The sequence below is a fragment of the Brachypodium distachyon genome, chromosome 3, assembly GCF_000005505.3.
Source record: "Brachypodium distachyon strain Bd21 chromosome 3, Brachypodium_distachyon_v3.0, whole genome shotgun sequence".
NCBI lineage: Eukaryota > Viridiplantae > Streptophyta > Magnoliopsida > Poales > Poaceae > Brachypodium > Brachypodium distachyon.
Window position 1 is genome coordinate 9,417,947 of NC_016133.3, and position 9,833 is coordinate 9,427,779.

A 9,833-nucleotide genomic window follows, 5' to 3' on the forward strand; every position below is an offset into this window, starting at 1 on the left:
TTGGTTCTTTTCAATTCATTACAAATCTTATAAATCATTATTTATGACTCTATATATGTTTATTATTGGAGAGCACTCATCTCTTGGCATTTAGTTTTGGATCTTGCAAGAGTGAGTGTATATATAGATCCAAATGTATCACCCTTTGTGTGTGCTCCAACCTAAGCCTGTCTCTTATCTAAGGAACCACTCTATTCTACTCCATACACAAGTATCCTTTCTTATCTAGGAGTGCCTGCAGTTCCAGGGCGGCACCGCCGCTCATCTCAGAGCGGTAGTACCGGCGACGGCGGTACTACCGGTCCGGTACCGGGTCAGTACCGCCCGACACAGCCACTTAAAAGGGTGGGGCCAGCCGGGTGAGGAGTTTTCTTCCCCACTCCGCCCGACCCCAAACCCTAATTTCCAGGTGTTCCCCATTGGAGGCCTCCCCAAGCTCAAGCATGGATCTACCGGTACTACTGGTTCTTCTCAGATCTGCTCCAAGGAAATTGTTCTCCTTCGTCCTCTCATCCAAGATGACCGGTACTTTTCTTGTTTCCTCACGTTCTAGGGCTCAATTTTTGAATCCCTAGATGTTGGGTTGAGAATGTATCTTGTCAAGTGGATGAATCCTAGTTTTGGAGTAGGGTTTGTGCTTTAGATGTGTAGTTGATGTACTATTGTGGTGAGTTTTGCCCCGATCTGTGGTTTGAGTCCCTAACCCTAGGTAGTTTCGTGCCATCGGGCACGAGGCGGTACCGCAGTGGCATTACCGCTGGCGGTACTACTGCCCTTGGTCAGGCGGCACTACCGGCCTGGGCTGAATCTTGCTTCAATATTGCTTCCACCACATATCTAATTCCTGTTTTTCATGAACTTGTGTATGCTCATCTGTTCCGTCGTACCCTATTTCTGTCAAAGGTGCTAGTTCTAGTCGCGGAGGGAGAAAAGGAACCAAGAAAGCCTCCAGTAGGGGGCTTACCAAGGCTCAAAGGCAGCAGATTATCAATGAAGAGTATGAGCGTCCTCGCAAGGCTCCTCGCACTAGCAGAGATCCAACCCCTCCACCACCACCTGCTCCTAAGAGGATTGATAAATGGCACCCTCAAGATTTTGTGGTGGAAAGGAACAAGAACCCTTATCCTGAGGATATGGAAGTCAACACCGGTATCGAGATTGGAAGGAACTTTTATACGGACTTTCAAGAACAGATTTTCAATGAGAAGTATAGGAAAGGTGGAGAGATCAACCTTGTGGTGCAACATCACATTGATGTGGATCATATGAGAGATAAGTGCTACTTTGATGAGGCTTATCAGATTTGTGAGAACCTTGGCTTGCTCCCTATCATGCAATTAAAGCAAGACTTTGATCCACACCTTGTTGCTCAATTCTTTGCCACCGTGCACTTTCATGAGGATGAGGATTGGACCATCACTTGGATGTCTAATGATTGCATCTACAGCTGCACTTGGGATGAGTTTGGTGCCGTTCTAGGTTACCGCAACCGTGGTTGGATTGTCTCTCGCACTGGCACTGGAGTGACAAAGGATGACATGGCTCACCTGTACATTCCGGGAAGAGCCGAGGCTGGTAAGTCCAAAGCTCTCTTGCCCACTTATGACATCATGCACCGGGTGTATCGGAACACCGTTGCTTGTCGTAGTGGCAACTTGGATCAGATTCATGGTACATGGTTGATTTGCTCATCATGACACATTAGAAGAAGGATTCTAATGAGAAGCTGAACGTAATGAATTTCTTTTGGCATGAGATGTTTGCTGTGACTATTCAAAGAAAGACTCCTACCTTTGCTCCCTATGTGATGGCTTTGATCCTCTCCAAGATTGTCTTGCCACCTACTTTTAGATTCACCATTCAGACTGCTAGGAAGTTGTTGGTCAAGGAACATGCCAAGTCAAGGTATGGAGATGATGATGAGACTGATGAAGAGGAGGCTGCTGACGATGAGACCGAAGATGAGGACTATGTGGTCCAAACCCGTAGCAAAGCCAAAGCAAAAGGCAAGAGGGCCGAGAAGAAGAAGAAGAATAAGAGTAAGAAAGAGAGTTGGATGGCTGCACTTCATCGCAAGCTTGGTCAGCTATTTTGCATCCATAAAGATCGTGAGCACATGTTGTATAAGCTACACTCCACTAGCAAGGAGATTTTGCCGCACCCAGAAGGCCACTTATGAGAAATTGGACATTCCCTTCACGAGCTCAGGGTGTGAGGCTGAGACTACTCCAGAGGATGAATGGCGCTCTGAGAGCACTGCAAAGTGGGAAGAGCGCTTGACCTTTGCAACCACCCCTTCAGCATCCAGTGAAGATGAAGATGAAGAAGAAGAAGAAGAAGAAGAAGAGGGCAGCAGCGACGAGTGATCCCCTGGCTCCTACTTTGTGTGCTCCTTGGGACGTTCTTCCCTTTTTGGTGTGTCTTTGATGCCAAAGGGGGAGAGTAGTTATAGGAGTTAGAGTAGTGCGGGGATTTGCATGGTTTTATTGCTCGTATTTGAACTTTTTGTGAGTTTGTAAGACTTAATGTGTGTGAAATACCCTTCGTGGTATTTGTGTGAGACATGGTGAACCTTTATGCATGGTTGGTTTTTTCTAGTCACTATTTTGTGTTGTGTGTTGCTATATTTGTGGCGTGCTTTATTCTATATGAATTTACTATGCAATGTGACTAATTGACTAAATCATGTCTTACTAATCTTGTGTGGAGATGTTGTTTATTTGAGCCCTTATAGATTTGCTCCATCTCAAGATCTCATTGCAAATGTAATTTGTCAATTTGTGGGTTTATCTAACTCATGTAGCTTCTTGGAAGCTTTGCTATGTTTTGTGATACATAAATTCCATGAGTGATTCATTCTTACCCTTGTGCCTCGAGGAGGTATGATCTTCATTATACTTGAATGAATCATTCATATCCTTGTGAAGAGCAAGTTGAAATATCTTTAATCCTTTGCAATTGAGTATTAGCTTATAAAATCTAGAGGGAGTGTTGATCCTAACTTATATATGCACTGTGCATTCCAACAGCAAAATTTAAATAGTGCATAGAGCTAGGGGGAGCCCGCCTATATTTTATTTGCTAAGGGTTGAGCCTATTGCATATGTTTACTAAGCCTTATTGATATACCTTTATTTGCAAATCTTTGTGTTGTCATCAAGCACCAAAAAGGGGGAGATTGAAAGGGCATTTTGATCCCTAATGAGTTTTGGTGTTAATGACAAATTTATATGTGGACTAACCGTATGCTAAGTGTTTTCAGAAATTATATAGAATCAAGCAAAACGGTTCGTTGCCCTCAAAGGAAAGAAGCGTAGAAGGATTTACGGCTTTTTATTTATATTGAGTCGTAGGAAAATCCGTACTATAAAGAGGGAGTCCATCTGGGAAGGCTTGGGTGAATCAATTTCACTTACACACAACCACCAAATTGCACCCACCAGATAGCCTCAATCCCACCGGTGAAGATTAGTTAAAACCTATTCTTGAACCAAAGAGTTCTGCCAGTTTTTCTGTCCAGGGTGGCAGTACCGGTCATCCCAGGCCGGTAGTACCGGTCGCGGTAGTACTGCCCCGGTACCGCACCAGTGCTATGAGGTAGCAAAACACTACTGACATATAGCGGCACTGGTATGGTACCGGTGCTGCACTACCGCTCGCGGTAGTACCGCTTGAGCTAGCGGTAGTACCGCCCTGTGCAGAAATTGCACATAACGCAGAAATCGGGGATCCCTATAAAAGGGGGCCTCCGTCCCCAACGGTTTAAGGCTTCATTCTTGAAAGCGTTCTTCACCTCCAAAGCTTCAAATCTCGAGATCTCTCTCCCTAGTGCTTTCCCGTAGCTAATACTTTGAGGAAGGGTTCAGAAGAGCTCGATCTAGGGTTTCACCAAATCAAAAGTTGATTCCCCTCGTTTTTCTTGGTGGATTTTGTTACTCTTGGGATTTTGGGATCCCTAGCCGGAAGGTGTCTCCAATCTTGTGAGGAGGTGTTTGAGGATTTGGGAAGGAGCTTCCAATTTAGTTGTGGATTCGTGCCCTTCTCCTTGTTTGCAAAGGTTCGGCGTTCGCCTTCAAGGAAGCCATTAGTGGAACTCACTTCGCCTTTGTGGTGTTGTGAGAGCTCATCCCACCTTTATGGTGTGGTGAGTTGGAGAATAGAGTGAGCCTTTTTGGCGTCTCTCCATTTGTGGTAGAGCACTCCTCCAAACGAAGACGTACACCGATCCAAATAGGTGAAACTCCGGTGAAATCTTCGTTTTCCCGTGTGGTATCATACTTGCCCCTTTACTTACTTGTTTTACTTCATTGTCTATACTTTGCTTCGGCTAGTGCTTCGGCTAGTGCACTTCATACTAGGGTTGCATTCCTGTTAGAGAATTTAGTGAACCCTAAGATTAAGTGTTTGTATCTTTCAAGAAAAAAAATTAAAAAGTAAAATTTGTTAGTTGCCTATTCACCCCCCTCTAGTCGACCATACCGATCTTTCAAAAGGGCAGGCACGTGGCATGCCGCGAGCCGGCCACGCGTGCCACGGTGTGGCCCCCCTGTCGGGCCTTTGCCGGCATTCGGGGAAAAAGCCGCCGGCAAAGGGCGGGCACGTGGCACGATCTGGTGCGTGCCCGCGCTTAGCCTTTGCCGGGGGCCAGGACTGTGGCCGCCGACAAAGGGTATTTTTTTTGTTTTTTTTATCGCAGCAATTTGAAATATTTTCACAGCACATATATACAGATATATACTCATCCACATTATAGCAATACATCCACACAAAATCATAGACGCATCCACGTAACGCATTCACATCACAATTGACATCTCATGAAAGACCGAAACATCACATATCTCACAACAAAAGTATTACAAGTGTTCCTCACATGGTAGCATGTAACATCCCATTTTTTCAAAACCCTTCATATGAATTGCATTTCATCAGCATCATGTCACCTTTGCATTTAATCACATTTAAAACCCTTAAGTGTAACTCAGAAAACCCATTAACAAAAGTACTTTTATTTGGATCTGGCTTTCTTCTTACTTTTGGTTAATTGCATTTTAACCCATGAGGGTTTTAGCATAAAAAGGGGTTTAATGCATTTATAAAGCTACCCCATATCTTGGCATTTGAATTTGATTTGAATCACAAATTATTTTTAATAGCTAGAAAGCCCTAAAGGCTAGTTTATAGGCAAAAATATTTTTTAAAATATTTTATTTTGAGGGAATTCTTGTCCCAAAAAGTTGAATCATATGAAAATACGATTTTACAAATTTTGTTGAAAATTATTTGGTTTAAATTGGAGCTTTGAATCAAAATTGGTATTCAAAAACAGAAATAGAAAAGGAAAAAAGAAATGAAGAAAAAAAAAGAAACATCGGCCGGCCCGGCCAAATGGGCTGAACCGGCGCACTCACCTGAGCCCGACCGAGCCGGCCCAGCCCACGCGCTGCCCGTGCCGATGACAGGTGGACCCCACTGTCAGGCCCCCGTCTTCGTCTCCAACTGCCTCCTCTTTCCCCGGCCACGACCGCGTTCGAACCGGCCACGACTCCTCCCGATTTCTCCTGCCACGCAGCCCCACTTTCGAATTGGAGCGCGTCTGTAACATCCCAAAAATTTCAAACTTTCACATGTGCATTGCATCCATGAGCATCATGCCACAATTGCATGTTTGAATTCTAATTTGAATCTCAAAAGGCTTTGAAAAGATTTTTATTTCAATTTAAACCCTAGGGTTTACACCCATTTGAGCTTTGGATCTTCAAACCAATAAGGTTTATTTATAAAAGGGGTTTATTGCATAAATAAGCTATCCCATAATTTTTGGATAATTATTTGGAGTTGGAAAACTATTTTATTTAAATAGTGATATAGCCCTAAAGGTATTTATAGGGCAAATGTATTTTTATATATTTTATTTTGAGGGGAAATTACTCCCAAAAGTTGAATCATGATAAAACATGATTTTACAAATTTTCTGGAATTTATTTGGACCAATTTGGAGTTCAAAATCAAAAGACATCAAAGAAATAAGAAAAACAGAAAAAAGAAAAGGCTAAAAGAAAAAAGAAGGGAAAGAACCGGACCGGCCCGGTCAAATGGGCCGAACCGGCCCAGAAAACCGACCGCGCCCAAACCAACCCGCGTGTGCGCCCGCTCCCACTGACGCGTGGGACCCACGGGTCAGGGTCTTCGTCTTCGTTTGGAAACCGCCCGTCAGGGCGCGACGCGCGCGCGCCGTGGCCGCCACCATCCGCGCCACCCGTCAGCTCCGAACTTCCCGCGATCTGCCTCCCGCACCCCTATAAAGAGCGCCATGCCCGCTCTCTTTCCCCCTTTTCCCCACTGCCGATTGCGCTACCGAATCGCCTCGATTCCTCGCCGGAGAAGCCCGCCGCCGCCACCGTCTTTGGCTCATCGCCGGTGACCAAAAGGTCAATGGACGCCGCCTCCTTCCCCACTTCTTTGTGCGCGTTTGGACGCGATCCGTGCTTCTTTTGGTGACTTGTAGCGCCCGGACGCCCCCCGCCGCCGCTCGCCACAGCTCGAACCGCGCCGCCGCGACCCGTCGTCGTCCTAGGCGACAGCACGGACCACGTCGTGCCGTGCCCTCCGCGTCCCTGACTCCGCACCGCCCCCGACGATGACCTCCCGGCGAGCGCCGGAGCACCGCCCGCCGTCCCGCGCCGCCGGACCCCTAGCGCCGCCACGGTGAGCCCATGCTCGATCTCGACTGTCCATTCTTCACCAACGGCCGAGATTAGATAGTTTTAATCCTTAAAGCGAACCGGTATCGTCCAATAGGATAGCGACACGTGGCTCTGTGTAAATAAAAACGAGAATAAAATTTTAATCCCGGAATTGATTTAATTGGCACTTTTGCAGAAAGGCCCCTGTAACTTCAAAAGATTATAACTTTTAAACCCTTTGGCCTAATTTGACAAACTTGACCTTTTTGGAAAGCTCTCAACATGTAGAATCTTTTGGCACTGTTTAAATTTAAATTTGAATATTTGAATCACAGTCAATTTACAGAATAGTGTTGGATGCCATTTAATTCATAACTAATTATTTAGAAGTCCTTTTTAATCGAAACCAGTGCCCAAAAATTTGTTTTTTTATCCTCTGTCCATTAGGACAGAGAAATAAATATTTTGAATTAAATTAATTGGCTGATGACAATAAAACCTTGTATTAGGGATTTAATCCCTTGTTTTTGCATTATGTTTTTAAACCTAATGCATTTGTTTTAATTGCTAATGCTTAGGATCAGTTGATCACCCAAATAAAATAAACCAAATCGTGTCACATTCTTGCATCGCATCATGGCATATTTACCTTGTATTGGATTGTGTGTTTATATGTGTGTATGTTTGCTTCGTTTAGATTATCCGGAGAGCAACATGTGTGTTGTGAAGAGTGTATATCAAACTACGCACTCTTCGCAACAACAATGATTACACTCCACACAATCTAAAATAAAAGGAACACACACAATAAACACAACACTCAATACAAAATCATGCCATGATGCATATGCTATGATGATGCACAACGAAGGTTACTTCTAAAGTAAAAAGTTTCGTTTTCCGTTTTGAAAAGTTTTTCAAATGATGGACAGATTATACAACATCAAAGTGGTGATTAATATGCAAGAAACATGGATAGGGTTTAAAACAAAAGATTGTGCGGCTTTTGTAACATAGAGCAATATTTAACTTGCATGCCATGATTATACACAAAATAATTTCTTTTCTGGTCCTAATGGATAGAGAACAAGTTTAAATAATTTTACAGCAAGATAACATGTTCAAAACTATTTTGAAACAATTCATTCGAAATTTAAACCCTAAACCACCATTCTGTAAATAGCTACTGTCTAAGTTATTTAAAACTGAAAATAAACAGTGCCAAAATTTTCGACACGTTGTGACGATTCAAGAAAGGTGTGGATCGTAAATTTTGGACAAACGGTTTAAAAGATATGGGGTTTTGAAGTTGTAGGGGCTTTTCTGCAAAATTGCATTATCCAATCCGGCCGAATTAAAATAAAATAACATAAAACAAAATCTCGCCACGTGGCGAAACTTGACTGGCCCGGTTCTAGGGTTCCGGCCGGCGGACGAGCTCGCCGGCGGCGGCGCGGGCAGGCGGCGCGGGGCGGCGCGGGCAAGCAGCGGGGGCGAGCGGCGGGGGCGGCGCGCGGGCGGAGCGGGGTGGCGCCGGCGGCGGCGCGGGCACGGACTTCGCGCGGAGGGCGGCGGGCGGCGGCTGGGCACGGGCGCGGGGCGGAGCGCGGGCGGCGGGCACGGCGCGGGGTGCTCGGGGCGCAGCCGAACGGCACGGGCGCGGGCGGCGCGCGGGTGCGGGCGGAGCGCGGGCGGGGGCCGGCGTTGGGGAAGACGGCCGGCGCGGGCGGCCGGAGGCGGCGGCGGCCAAACGCAAAGGCGAGCGCGTCACGGCGTTCGGTACGGGGAGAGGAGAGAGGCAAGGGGAGTGGCGCGGGCGGAAGCTCGCCGGAACGACGGCAAAACGCGAAGAACGGCGACGTCCGTGAAGAACTTCGGCGAGAAATTAAATCCTAACCGATGCGAAATTGGACGTGGGGTTTGGGGGAAGTGGAGGAGAAAAGCGAGGCCTTCGGGGTGACGCGCAAGGATTTGGAGAAAACGGCCCGAGCACGGAGAAATCGGAGGTGAAGTCGTGGACAGTTCGCGGGCGTGCGTGGCCGGATTTTTCGGACGGAGGTTGAAGATGACGCGTGGGTCCCACCGGTCAGTGAGAGCGGGCCGACCGGTTCGGGCTGGGCTGGTCCGGTTCGGTCCTGTCCGGTCCGGTTTGACCGGTTCGGTCCGGTTTGACCGGTTTCCTCTGGTTTTTCCTTTTCTTTTAACTATTTTTTGTTTTTGAACCTCAAAATTGATTCGGAGCTCCAAATCACTCCAGATAAAATGCAACAAAATTTGTAAAATCATATTTTCATATGATCTAACTTTTGGAGCAAGAATTTTCTCAAAATAAAATATTTAAGAATACATTTGCCTATAAAATGGCTTTTAGGGCCCTTAGGTTATCAAAACAAATTATTTTTCAAAACACTTTCAAAAACCAATTATGGGATAGCTCTATATATGCATTAAATCCCTTTTTACCACGATACCCTATTGGGTTAAAATGCAAATACTCAAGAGCAAGATCAACGACCAAAATCAAATAAAGGCGTTGCTGTAGAAGGGTTTTCTGGCAAAATCTTGGGTTTTCAAGGTGTTCAAATGCAAGGGTGACATGATGCTTATGATATGCAATGCATATGAAGGGTTTTGAAAATTGGGATGTTACAAGAGGTTTCTCGAAGGACTGAATGATGAGCTTAGTGTGCAGTTGGTGTCCATTAACTTTGCTATATTTCAGCATTTGGTGGACAAGGCCATACGCCTTGAGGAAAAGCAGAAGGAGATTGAAAACAGGAAGAGGAGGGTAAGTAACCACAAGATTGATTTTAGGCCCCATGTCAAGTCTCGCCACTTTTCACCTCCTAGACACCACCACTCTGGATCATCCTCTGGAAGATTCCATGGCATGAGTCATCAGCAGCACAGGCACCAGAGTCACCGCAATCACCAAGATCACAAGGAGAACCGGCACCATGGAAGTGGACACCGTCACCACCACAGTGACTCTGCTCCTGAGAAGAGGGACATGAGTCAGGTGAAATGCTTCAACTGCGGCAAGATGGGCCACTACAAGAGTACTTGCATGGAGAAGCCGCGTGAGGACAAGAACCAGGGAGGCAACAAGCCCAATCCGTTTGTGAAGGCCAAGCTCAACCATGTGTC